At 43.4% G+C, this 14,460-nt stretch overlaps 1 long non-coding RNA gene across 1 annotated transcript in view; it reads left to right on the forward strand.

Moving 5' to 3' along the window:
- The first annotated feature begins 2,331 nt into the window (after positions 1 to 2,331).
- Positions 2,332 to 14,460, forward strand: part of LOC128351631 (uncharacterized) — a 31,156-nt gene continuing 19,027 nt past the window's right edge. Inside the window, exons 1-2 of the long non-coding RNA XR_008319921.1 lie at positions 2,332 to 2,551; positions 8,549 to 8,638. This is a non-coding gene — a long non-coding RNA (uncharacterized LOC128351631). The remainder of the gene's footprint in view (positions 2,552 to 8,548; positions 8,639 to 14,460) is intronic.

Below are 14,460 nucleotides of genomic sequence, written 5' to 3' on the forward strand. Positions count from 1 at the left end.
CCTCCGCAATCCAGAACACCATCCTGGCTTCTGCTACCCTTTTACCAATTGGATCAACCAGACTACCTAGGCAGTGTTCTCACATTGGACCTGCAGAAAATGCATTAACCCTATCTCTTTGGGTGTCCAGAGGTACTGGCCTTCCTCCAGGCCAGCACTGATCAGGGCCTACGTCCTAATACTCTGAAGTGACAAACATCACTTCAACCTTGGAGAAGCTGCTGCCAGTCTGTGTAGACAATATTGAGCGAGATGGACCTTTGGTCTGACTCAGTATATGGCAGCTTCCTATGTTCCTTCCTATGTCCACTCTTGCATCAGTCCTTAAAACTTTTGGCCCATAACTCTACGGCATTGCACTCACACAGTCACCATTTTCTCAGGGAAGCCTCTAACACCACTCTATCCCCTATTTACAGGTTTCCTTTGTGGAGCCTCAGTAAGGTGCTCAATGTGTTAACTCGACTAGAGATGTGCACGAACTGAGGTTCGTGTACTGGTTCGGTGCTAAACTGTTTTGGGCAAGGTCAGGACAAGTACAGTACTGTGGAGAGGCGAGCGGTGAGTGGGATCTTTAAAAAAGAGGAGAGCAGGTCCTTACCTGCTTTCTGCCACTGCATGCAGCTTCCTGTTGCAATGGCACTGCCCCTGAGAACCTATGTATGGTCAGCAACACCATGTTGACCACATAAATGCTGTCTGCACCTGTGTGGACACCATGTACATGCTGGCACCACATGGTGGTCCTTGGGGGAGCACTGTCGCAACAGGAAGCTGCATGCGGCAGTGGAGAGCAGGTAAGAACCTGCTCTCCTCTTTTAAAAAAGATCCATCCTTTTGTCCCTCTCCTTCTCACCCCAAGGAGAAGACCTGGCACCCTGGATGTCTGTAGGGGCCTCTGCATCTACATTAGGCATACCTGGAACTATGCCTCATTTTCCATTTGAATCTAGTCCTGTCTATGGAGCATGTTGGGTCCACAACCTATTCTAATGGATGATCTCTGTACACTATGAAAAAGAACTCAGAAAGACCAATGTTTCTTTTACAGTTTTTGAGCTGGAAAAATAAATAACCTTTTAAAATGAGAATCTTCTTTTTTTCACCCGCAGACTTTTTTTAATGAAAAATTTGCATTTGAAAAAAATAAATGAAAAAATTATTCATATAATTTTTATATATGATTTTTTAAAAAAACAACAACACACACAACATATTTGTATACCGCCCAAAATGCAAGTCTCTGAGCGGTTTACAACAAAACAATAAAAACAAAAATAAAGTGGTTGAAACATTACAACAATTTAAAATTTAACAGGTTAAAACTATTAAAAATCAAACAATTAAAACAGAATCCAATTAAAAGCCTGGATGAACAAATGTATCCTGACTATCTTTTTAAAAAGTGTCAAGAGATGAGGAGGCTCTTATTTCAGCAGGAAGCGTGTTCCAAAGCCTCGGGGCAGCAATGGAGGAGGCCCATCCCTGTGTAGCCTCCAGACGAGTTGGTGGCAACTGCAGACGAACCTCCCCTGATGATCTCAATGGGTGGTGTGGTTCATAGTGAAGAAGACGTTCTCTCAAATACCCAGGGCCCAAGCTGTTTAGGGCTTTATAGGTAACCAAGACTTTGTATTTTGCCCAGATACTTATCGGTAACCAGTGCAGATCTTTTAAGATCTTTTAATGGGGAAAAAAATTCCTGTGGCACCCCCCCTGTAATTTCCAGCTGGATCCACCCCTGACTGGATGCTGACATTAAAAAATGATTAGTATGCATGTGTGAACCACTGAACAAGAGCATATTCTTCATTAAATATTTCGGCTTACTATGCACATCAAATTGTGGTATCATGGTTCCTAAAAGATAAGTACAGTCTGTGGAGATTAAAACCAGGGCACAAATAATTTGCAGAAACTACATTCTAAAAGGGAGCCTTGTGAAGCTCACCATAGTTCAAACATTTATTTTTAAGCCAGGTTTCACAACTGCTAAGCCTAATAACAGATGTGTGAAATAGTTCATGCAACAGAATGGTAAGAAAACATATTAGTCTAATCCAGCAGGGAGTCTGTTAAAACTGGCAACAGAGTTCCATAGGAATATAATGGAAAGGAAAAAATACTGTCAGTATCATATGTTTATGGTATAAAATAGAATTATTAATTTAGAGTTATGCAAAGATATTATATAGCAATGGCAGGTTGCCATCAGCTCCTTTCCCCCTGCTGTCTCTTTCTCTCTCTCGCTCTCTTCCCCACCCCCTTTATCAAACAATAAACTTTAACGAATATTGATCAAAAATTCTGCTACTGCTATTTTCCAGATAGTGGGCTTCTCCTACATGGAAAAGGGAAAAGGAAAGATTGTGCTTTCGAGTCGGTGTCAACTCCTGGCGACCACAGAGCCATATGGTTTTCTTGGCAGAATACAGGAGGGGTTTACCATTGCCTTCCTCCCGCGTAGTATGAGATGATGCCTTTGCCGTTGTCGATGAAGTGAGCATCTGTCACTGAAGTGAGCATCTGCCTCCAGCACCTTCCGATATAGGTGACTACAATTATATATTTACTAGGCACAGTCTGGGAAGCACACCAGTGGGGATTCGAACTAACAGCCTCTTGCTCCCTAGGCAAGCTGCTTCCCCGCTGTGCCACCACAGCGGATTCTCCTACATGGAGATGGAGCTATCACTAAAGAAGCAATCTGTGACAGGAAAGAACATAAGAAATGTGTGTGGCCATCAACAGGATTTTCTGGGCCTTCTTCAAACATGTGTACTTAGCTGCCACCTTGACCTATACATGTGTACCTATGCAGCCACCTTGTCTTATGCATGGATATACATATATCCATGTATATCAGGCCTGCATATATATGTATATCCACTCTGATCTGTTGAAAACTGTTGCGAGCCATCCAGAGAACAATTTGTTATGGGGTGGCTAACAAATTAGGTTTGTTGCTGCTGCTGCTGCTGCTGTTATTGTTAAAGGTTGCACTCTATCCCTAAGCTGGGACCGGGATGGCAACTCAGTAGTAGAGCATTTGCTTTGATGCAGAAAATCCCAAATGCAGTCCCTGAAACCCTGGAGCACTACAGTGCAGGGATGCCATTAGGCACAGACCTGGGGGGGCAGATCCACGTGCCCACTTTCTTAGAGGCTTCCATGATTTTCCCAAAGGGAAAAGAAGGTCCTTTTTATATTTCTGGAATGGCTTGGCCTAGAGGCAGGCCAATGTGCCGTCTGGAGTGGTGGGCTGGTCTACCTGCTGACCCCAGTCGATAGACCAGCTCTCCTGTTTTTCTGGGGAGAGTCTACCAGTTGGGATTGGTGGGTATACCAGCCCACAGCTCCAGACTTGTCACATTGGCCCACCTTGCAGCATTGGTCTACCAGCCAACCCCAATTGGTAGACCATCTCTCCCCAGGGGAGGGGGGGAAACCAGCCCCAAAATGGTGCTCAAAACATTCAAATCGATTTGATTGAAACAGGGTAGATTTGTTTTGAGCTCAAACAACTTGAAATGGCTGATTTGAGCTCGAATTGATTTGCACCTGCGTCAGTATTTTCTGCAGATCCCAATCCCCATGAGACATTTCCATGTCTTCCCTCAAAGTTCTTCCAATATTTTGCCTGAGCAGGGAGGGAGCACCAAATTCACTGTGATATTATGAGTTAGGTGAAATTTGGTAGCAATTCTGTTTCCACCCCTCCTGTAGTATAGAGGATGAAACACCAAAGGGAGGCAGTTACATATTGACAAAGTATACTTTGTACTTGACCCCGTCCCTCTTAAATGGGGTTGCAAAATCCAATGGGAACAAATGGCCTGATTGAACTTTATTTTATATTGATTTCTTTATGTTACAAAAATTAATATTTATTTTTATGTTTTAAAAAAATTGTACCCCACCCTTTTATTCCATAAATGGCACTTGCAACCTTTCACCTTTACGCTCTCCTGCTTTGCAGAATCCAATAAATAGATCTTTTTATTGCTTTACCTCCCCACTGCCCTATCCAGTGTTTTCAAAAATGTGACTGCCATTGATCTCTTGGTGAAATTTACAGCCTTTTTCTTCTACCCTCCCATGGTCCATGGACTGCGAAATCCAGTGGAGGTGATACACTAATATCTGAACCCTTCATCATTACCTTTTCCTTGACCAGGGATACAAAATGTCAAGGAGAGAATGGCCCAGTAATGCAATTCTTTACCTTTCTCCTCCAACAGTCCAGGAGATGCAACATTTGATGGGATGCAGGCTTCCCTGGCAGAATTTGCAACCTTTCACTTATAGCATCCCTTGATTCAAATAATGTAAAATCCATTGAGGGCAGGAATCATGACAGAATGTACAGCTTTGCATATGGCACATAGTTAGTTAGCTGTTCAATCTGTCAGTTGTTCAATCTGTCTATAATGCTAAGCACTGTAGTTTAGAGAACAGACATTCATAAGAAATTGAATAAAACATGCACATATTTAAGCTATTGTATGTAGTAATGAGTAGTTTAATTTAGAAAACCACACTAGTTAGCTTCAAAGAGACATCTTGATGATCAAATTGTGACAATCATATGTTATTATTACTTCCTTATTACTGACAATGTGTGAGCACTGTGAGCAGAAGGGCCCACTCAACATGCTGTCTAGGAATCCCCCCCCTTCCATGGAACAACTAAGCTGAGAATTAATGTTCAGTGCTAGAATATTTCATGTCTATTTGATTAACACATTTTCTAAAATATAGAACTGCATAAGTTCATATTGCGCTGCAATTTCTCTTAACCAAAATTTTGTAATAATAACAACAATAATGTAGGAGGAGGAGGAGGAGGAGGAGGAGAGGAGAGCTGGTCTTGTGATAGCAAGCATGACTTATCCCCTTAGCTAAGCAAGGTCTGCCCTGGTTGCATATGAATGGGAGACTAGAAGTGTGAGCACTGCAAAATATTCCCCTTAGGGGATGGAGCTACTCTGGGAAGAGCATCTAGATTCCAGGTTCCCTCTCTGGCATCTCCAAGATAGGGCTGAGAGGGATTCCTGCCTGCAACCTTGGAGAAGCTGCTGCCAGTCTGCGAAGACAATACTGAGCTAGATAGACCAATGGCCTGGCTCAGTATATGGCAGTTTCCTATGTAATAATAATAATAATAATAATAATAATAATAATAATAATAATATAGTGCCCCAGTGAGGGACTACCTTGACGTGGTTGTGGGGCTTGCGTGCTCTGAGGAAGGTGAGAGCTATGCCAGAGGTCCAACTCTACTGGACAGGTCTCACCAGAGGAGCCAGACAAAGAGTGCCTCTCCCATCAACAATATGGTGAGACATAACTTTAATAAATCTATACTGGATCAGTCGTCACCCGGGTCAACAAGGGCAGCGCCAGGTGCTAGAGTCCCTGGACATCTGGTGGCAAGTGGGCAACAGGATTTAGCATCTTCAGTTGAGCAACCAGGGCTGGAGACTGCAAAGTTACTGGAAGAAACATTGCTTAACCGAAGAAAAAAAAATACGAAAAATACAAAAAGGAAATAATGATCTGCTATTACAAGTCTAGTCCAACTAGAAGAGGTTATTTAAAAAGAATGTACCAAATTTGGAAAGAGAAGCATTCAGATACAGAAATAACAGAACAAAGGCTAGCAGACCAGAGAAGATTAATAATAAGAAATAAAGTATTCACAGGAGCTGAGCTGGAAGAACTGCAAAGAGCAACACAGGCTCAAGACATGGAAGAAGAATTACCACCAACTAAAGAAGTTGCTCAGGTGCAGGTGGAGGAGGTGTTGGAAATAGAGGATGCCATTGTTGCTGAACTGTTTCAAAATCAAAACCAGGCAACCTCCCCTTTGCCCTCACCTCAAAAACCTGAATGCTGTTTAACAGAAAAGCAACAAGAACTAAAGCAAAAAATAACTGAGCACATGAACCAAGGGTTCAACTTCCAGCTCTAAAAACAGTTGCCAACAAACAACTTGCTCAGGCATTAAAAGATTTCAATGCTGAACTTGCAGAAATAACAACCAAGAATTTGCAAGAAACAAACCAACTAATGTACAGTGCAGCAACAATACCAACACAAGAGGTTGGATATAAGATCAGTGGACCTGTAAGAAAAGAAAGCAGTACATCACCTAAATGGAAGATTAGATTAGAAAATAAAATCGCCAGGCTTAGATCCGATGCTAGTAAATTGAAAGATATGAAAGACAAGAAGCTGAAGTATGAAAACACCAAACAGTATCTGATCCAAAAATACCACCTAGATTCAAGGAAAATCAGAGAAGTCCTGGAAATAATAAAGCAGCAAATAACAGCAGTGTCAAAGAAGATTAGCAGATACGAAGCCAGAATTACACAACATAGGCAGAATCTCCAATTCCAGTCGAATCAGAGACGTTTCTACCAAAGCATAGAAGGAGAAACTGCAAGAAACTTAGAAACAACAAATAAAGAAGAAACAGTGCAGTTCTGGGGGGAATTATGGGACAATCCAATAGATTATAATTAAAAAAGCAGACTGGGTGAAAGAGGTCAAAAAATGTAACCAACAAATGCAAGGTCGAATAATAACAGCAGAATTAATAAGTGAAAGAACAAAGAAAATTAAAAATTGGACTGCTCCAGGCGACGATGAAGTGCATGGCTTTTGGCTTAAACACCTAACAAGCCTTCATAAACAATTATCAAAACAGTTCAATCACATTTTGCAAAAATATTATGGGACTTCCGAAAAACTACAAACTGACAAACATCTGCCACACAATACACCAGATATCACTGTAGTCGAGAAGAAAGAAAAACAAGTCAAAATAATCGACATAGCAATACCAGGGGATAGCAGAATACAGTGGTCCCTCGACTTACGTAAATAATCCATTCCGAACGCACATTCAGAGGTCGAAATTTTCGTAAGTCGAGGAGCGCACCACGGAAGTCCCAAAGCACTCGTAATTCGAGGAAGCCGCATCTAAACATTCGTAGGTCGAGTAAGCAACTACTTCCGGTAAGCAACTACTTCCGGTAAGCAACTACTTCCGGTCTTTTTGTCGCTCGTAACTCGAAAAAAAACGTAAGTTGAGTAGTTCGTAGGTCGAGGGATTACTGTAGAAGAAAAAGAAATAGAAAAAATAACAAAATACAAAGATCTACAAATTGAAATTGAAAGGTTGTGGCAGAAGAAGACCAAAATAATCCCAGTGGTAATTGGCGCCCTGGGTGCAGTTCCAAAAGACCTTGCAGAGCACCTCAACACCATAGGGGCCAAAAAAATCACCATCAGCCAATTACAAAAAGCAACTTTACTGGGAACAGCCTATATTCTGCGATGATATCTATAATAACAGCAACAACTTTGATAATACCTGTCTGAATGTGTAAATAAATAACAACAACAAATAAAATAAGCTCAGAATACAGCCTGCAAATATTATTTGGACATATGCCCCCATCATATTTGGCCACCTAGTAACTAGGAGGGCATTTGGTGGTGGTGGTGGGGCAACTGAAACCCTTGAACTCAGGTAGGGTACAGGCAAAAGGCTGCAAATTTAAGACATCAGCTAGTGTTGCCAACCCTCCAGGACTGGCCTGGGGTCTCCAGGAACTGGCATTAATTTCCAAGAGACTGTTGAAAGGAATCCTGGGGATTTTAATGGCTTGATAGTGGGAAAACACATTTGCAACCTTAACATCAGCACTTCAGCAGATTAGGTAACCCTTGTACTAGGCCAGGCCTGTACCATTAGTGGCCCACCAAGTCCAGTGCAGCCCTTGAGCCACGTGGCCTGCTATTTGTGTGACAACCCCCCTGCCCGCCACTTGATCAAGCCCTTGGGAGGCCTCTGTACATAGCTGCAGATGAGCTTTGTAGGTCTCAGTTTGTGCAGGCCTAGAGTAGGTGCAAGCCATGAATTAAAAACAGACATTGCAAAATCTGATGCAGATAAAGAAATCCATCAAAGGTGCACATTCCGGTACCAGTCTCCTTAATTAAGCATATTACATACCTTCAGGAAGTGAATATACCTGTACAGTATCAACTTTGTTTCCAAACGATCTGATATCAATGATACAAAGAAGTGCCACATTCCCAGAAGGTTGCCCTTTCCTTACCTTCGCACTCCATCTCTATATGTCACATTAGAAATCAAAGTAGGTACCTGTATTTGTGGGCCTGCGTGACTTTTTGTTTCAGGTGCAAACATGTCGAAATGGCCACTGCTCCACTGTCAGGTGACCATGGCAGCAGTCACATGTTCTGAGGTGCAGAGTGCCGAGAGCAGATTAGCCCCACTCCTTATATGAAACCACAGCAATACAACACTGCAGCATGGAGTTTGTCTGGGATCTGGTCCTACATCAGGCTTGCATAACCGCTCATCAATCCATGGCTGGCATAAATAATTAATATTTGTATCTACTGGAGTCGTTGGCTTCTAACTCTACATAACCAAAAATAAAACGATAGCTGGAAAGAGGGACACAAAAACATAGTTGTTGAATTTGTTTGGTTTACTATATTGCAGAGCAGCGTGAGTGCCAGCAGTGAAGTAAAATCAAGTCACACCAGCGATTAATTCGTTTCCCCAACATCCAACAATGTATTTATTTCTCAGGTAAGTCAAACACCACCTTTCGAAACAGAGTTACTTTATGACCAGCTGCTGCACCGCCACCTACCACAGGAAATGTAGGCTGTCATGTTGTCCTTTGGCGTTTCCTGCATTTCCCTTTGTCCTGTGGTCTCAGGGGCAAAGTCTCTGGAACAGACAAGAGTAGATTAGTCAGAAATAACGGCATTGCTGCATTTTTGGATAATAGTTCTGAATTATTTATTCCCTAAAGAAGACTTGGAGACATAAATTTATGAAATAGGGGCATAATACTAGGATGATCTAGTCCAATTTCAAGCTGGCTTTGGTCTGGCAGTGGTGAAGACTGCCTTGGTCAGCCTCATGGATGATCTCCATGGGGAATTCATAGAGGGAGTGTGACTTGGTTGGTCCTTTGGGATCTATTAGCGGCTTTTGATACTATTGACCATAGTATCTTCTGGACCGTCTGAGGGGGTTGGGAGTGGGAGGCATTGCTTTGCAGTGGTTCCACTCCTACCTGTCAGACAGATTCCAGATGGTGTCACTTGGAGACTGTTGCACTTCCAGATGTGAACTTTTATATGGTGCCCCACTCCCTGGGCTCCATACTGTCTCCAGTGCTTCTACATGGAACTTCTAAATGGAACTGCTGGGAGAGATCATCAGGAGATTTGGTGCAGGGGGTTATCAGTATGCTAATAACACCCAAACCTTTTTGACTAACAAGCAGTAGGTTGCTGGTTCGAATCCCCACTGGTATGTTTCCCAGACTATGGGACTTTCCCAGACTATGTTTCCCACACTATGGGAAACACCTATATTAGGCAGCAGTGATATAGGAAGATGCTGAAAGGCATCATCTCATACTGTGTGTGCGGGAGGAGGCAATGGTAAACCCCTCCTGTATTCTACCAAAAGAAAACCACAGGGCTCTGTGGGTGCCAGGAGTTGAAAGCAACTTGACGGCACACTTTAGTTTACTTTACAACACCATCAGGAGAAGGCATAACCTCCCTAAATGTCTGTCTGGAGGTGGTAATGGGCTGGATGAGGAATAACAAACTGAACTTGAATCCAAATAAGACGGAAGTACTTATTGTACAAGGTCGGAACATGGGAGACAATTTTGATCTGTTAGTTCTGGATGGGGTCACACTTCTCCAGAAGGAACAGGTATGCAATCTGGGAATGCTTCTGGATCCTAACCTCTCCCTGGTGTCTCAGATTGTGGCAGTGGCCAAAGGTTTTTTCTATCAGCTTTGGGTCTGTTTCTTGAGATAAACTACCTCAGAACAGTGGTACATATGCTGGTAACCTCCAGACTTGACTACTGCAATGAATTTTATGTGGAGCTGCCTTTGAATGTAGTCCGGAAACTGCAGTTGGTACAGGTTGGTCTCTGGGTCATTTTGAAAAGGCTATATAATTCCTATATTAAAAGAACTACACTTATGACTAATACATTTCCAGGCAAAATTCAAGGTTTTGGTTGTAACCTATAAAGCCCTAATCAGCTTAGGCCTAGGGTATTTAAGAGAACATCTTCTTCACTATGAGCCCCATCACCCATTGAGATCTAGGGATGTGCAAACAGGTGCCCCCTGAACCTGTTCGAGGCTGAACCAGTTCGGTTTGACCATTCGAGGTCAAACCAACCCCCCCACTTTTGGTCCAACCTCAGACTGAAACCTCCCCCCCCACAACAGTTCGGGGGGGTTCACAATTTTTTAAAATTTTATTTTATTTTATTACCTTTAGCCACTTCAGGAGGGGCTTCCTCTAGGTTACTTGTGTGTGTCCGTGAAAGTTCCCCCTCCCCCCGCCATCCTCAGTCATCACCGCCGCGGCCCATTCGGCCACTTCTTTAGGCCCATTTTGGCCTCTGTATGGTGGCATGATGGCCATTTTGCCCACCACCGTGCATGCGCAAATGGCCTCTGAGAGGCCTGGCATGGCCCAGGGCCTCGCAGAGGCCATTTGTGCATGCGATGGCCGTCGCACATGTGCAAATGGCCTCTGTGAGGCCCTGGGCCATACCTGGCCTTGCAGAGGCCATTTGCACATGCGCGGCAGCGGGCAAAATGGCCACCGCACCACCATACGGAGCCCCAAACGGGCCCAAAAAAGTGGCCGAATGGGCCACAGCAGTGATGACTGAGGCTGGAGGGGGGAGGGGGAACCTTCATGGATACACACACACGTCCCCGCGGCCTAGAGGAAGCCCTCCGAAGGGGCTAAAGGACAGAAATGTTTTTTAATTTTTAAAAAACAAATTCATAACACACACACCCCCGCCCGGACCGAACTGGGGGGAGTGTTCTAAGGGGTGCTGGACTGAACTGGCCCGGTCAGGTTCGAGTCTGGTCCAGACTTGAACCAAACCAGGCAAGCCAGTTCCTTGCACATTCCTATTGAGATCATCTGGTGGAGGTCCGTCTGTAGTTGCCACCAGCTTGTCTGATGGCTACACGGGGACGGGCCTTCTCTGTTGCCGCCCTGAAACTTTGGAATGTACTCCTTGTTGAGCTAAGAAGGGCCCCCTCATCTCTGACAACTTTTAAAAAGTCTCTAAAGGCACATTTATTCACCCAAGCTTTTAAATAGACTTGTGAGTCTGAATTGTCACGAGGTTATAATTCCTGCTTTAATTTGATTTATGTTGCTGTAAACTACCCAGGGATGGAAGTTTGGGGCAGTCAGTGTACAAATAAGAGAGAGAGAGAGAGAGAGAGAGAGAGAGAGAGAGAGAGAGAGAGAGAGAGAGAGAATGAATTATTTACTTGTTATGTTGCACACACATGGAAATGTATAGAGAAATCACAAGTACTGCTATACATGTGCCTAATGTAACATGTGAATAGGGTGCAAATGTATCAGTGGAACAGGCAGACCTCTCAGACAGCCGTTCCACCCAATTTGCTGGACTGAGTTATCAGGTGTTCTAATTCCTGGTGCATGTCATGACCGTAATTATGGTATCTTTACAAGTTATTGAAATATATGGTACTCCAAGGATTTGGCGTTCAACAATTGTAGTATTTTGGTGAGTTGCTCTGGCATGCTGGACATGTGCAAACCAGACACCAAGTGTGCCGGCCCCCATGGTGATTGTTTCTAATCAAAACACATTATCAGAATCAGCATATCTGTGGTGGGAGCAGGGACAGTAACTACTGTGCATACATCATTAGCAACAACCATTCCAAACTCACTGCAGTTTAGAGACGCTGTTATTGACAGTGTGGGGAAGGGGCAAAATCAAAAAGAGCAAGGGATAAAGACCCTTGCTATGCAGAGAGAAACTGGCGGTAAAAGCATGGGACAGAACTCTCTGGATTGCTCCGGTTGGAGGAGGTTGGTGGAAAGCAAGTGTCTCATCACATATTCCCCTAAGGTCCTTGGATCTCACAGGTGTGGCGTGCACCCACTGCTCTTGTTGCCTCCCTCTTCCATCCTGAGCCTTTCTCAACCCTTGCCTGCTGTCCTTTGCCTCTGCTTCCAATCTTTCCCCCAGCATCAGCTCCTCCGGGACATTCAACAGACTCTCTTTGATAGTCTAGATTTCTTCAACCTCAAGGTGATGCATTAGCTATTGTTCCTCAGCTTGTTTTTTGTTTCTTGGTAGGGGTGACACTCTTCTATACTGCCTGTATTGTTTCCAGGGTTGTTGTAGCTCCTGTTGTTAGGCAAGCTGGAAGTGAACTGCCCTTAGTGCAATGACTATGGCTACAGCAAGTTTCAATTTAAAAATTATGTAAACAGGTCTCCTGAAGTTGTTCAGTTTGGCCCCAGTTCAGGTCATTTAGGCTAGAGCTGTAGTTTTTCGCTTGATGAGGGAAGAACCTATGGTGAGAACCAGAGAAGGACTAGAAAAAGAGGGGGAGGGGGATATGGCCTTGAAGCCAGGTTGCAACCCACAGGAGTCCTTTACCAAGAGAGATCCTCCCTTAGAGTCTGTAGGGTAGCACCTAGTACCCCGGCTGCTGTTTTCCTCAGAGCCCCAGTTATAGAAAAGCTGCTTGTAACAGCTATTTTTCTTTGCACACTGTGAAGATGATTTTTCAAAATCCAAAGGAAGACAACTTACATTATCTTCACTGATGACAATACTTGGCAAAAAGCCTGAAGTCTGTATACAGAAGGACAATTCCTCCAAACTCCACAATGAGGTTGATATCAGAAAGCATAGCCTAATAAAATGGGCTTATATAACTCCCAGGAATCATTTTCGGCAATTGCATATAAATGGAGGCGGCACTATGACGGAGCAGATAGAAAGATGATTGACGTCCTGCAGTGCATTTTTATCCTCCTTATAGAGTCAAGCAGTTCTTTGGTACAAACCATATTTTTCATTTCAAAAGTAATTGTTTGTTCCCAATAGGCTCAGAGAGGCCTGTGTGTACTGCATAGTAAGTGCATTGCCTTGCCAACGGATTATTATTGCTGTTCACCTGCTAAACCCTTTTTGTTGTTGCAGCTCAAAATTGCATTCATTAACCATATTGACAGTAAGTCTCCTTAAACTGCAAGATGTAAATACCTTGAAGTGTTTTATTAAATGCAGTTCTGTACAAAATCAGTGCTCAACACATACATTTGCAAAGGCAGAATTTCTAAGCCACATTTTCAGACATTCTTCTCATAAAAGGCATACAATGTTCCCATCTAAAGAAACAACGGTTTTGTTTTATCTGTACATGCAAGTCACAATCAAAACTGCATTTGAGAAACATGCAAATGGTTCAGGAGAGGTGGGATCTGATCTACTTTGAGTAGATTCATGTGAAGCTACCGGTAGCTGATTTTTGGGCAAGTCTGCATTACAGACTTAAACCTCACTCAGGGTTAAACACCATGACTCACAGCCAAAGCACTCAATTCTCCCTACAAAGTTTATCTTTTATAAATCATGAGCTTTGAACATCTGGAACTTGCACAGCTTGTAACCTAGTTTCAAGGCTATAGGCTGGTAGATGAAGAAAAATGTTGAAAAATAAAACAAATAAAGGAAACCATCAACTTGAGTCAAAATTGAATAAATAATAATAATAATGGGTGGTAGATTGTTACCAGTTCATATGCCCACATACTCTAATCTTCCCTTCTGTCTTCCCTCCTTTTTTATATCTTCTGTTTACTTAGACTGTAGGCAAGAGATCCAGAGGAAGTATTCCTTTACATAGGTCATAATTACATTATCAAATTTGCAGCCACAGGGCTCTGGTGGTGACCATGAGCTTAGATAGCCTCAAAAGGGGATCAGCCAGATTCATGGAGGAGAATATAAGAACAGCCCTGCTGGATCAGGACCAAGGCCCATCCAGTCCAGCATCCTGTTTCACACAGTGGCCCACCAGGTGCTCCTGAGAAGCCCACAGGCAAGAGGTGAGGGTATGCCCTCTCTCTTGCTGTTACTCCCCTACAACTGGTACTTAGCGGCATCTTGCCTAAGGCTGGAGGTGGCCTATAACCACCAGACTAGTAGCCATTGATAGACCTGTCCTCCGTGAATTTGTCTAAGTCCCTTTTAAAGCCATCCAAGCTAGTGGTCATCACCACATCCCGTGGCAGAGAATTCCATAGACTAATTATGTGCGGTGTGAAAAAGTACTTCATTTTGTTGGTCCTAAAATCTTTGGATGGTATTAGTCATGACGGCTGTGTCAAATCTCCAGGTTAAGAGGAAGTATGCCTCTGAAATATAGCACCAAATGTTGTTGAGCAGCAGCAGGAGAGGACGATTGCTTTCCTCCCTGCTTTTGTGGAAAGGTTTCCTAGTGGCACATACAGTGGTTGTGGGAAAGAGCATGATGGACCACGCAAGCCTTTGGTCTGCTCCT

Source organism: Hemicordylus capensis, chromosome 3 (genome assembly GCF_027244095.1).
Source record: "Hemicordylus capensis ecotype Gifberg chromosome 3, rHemCap1.1.pri, whole genome shotgun sequence".
Classification (NCBI taxonomy): Eukaryota; Metazoa; Chordata; class Lepidosauria; order Squamata; family Cordylidae; genus Hemicordylus; species Hemicordylus capensis.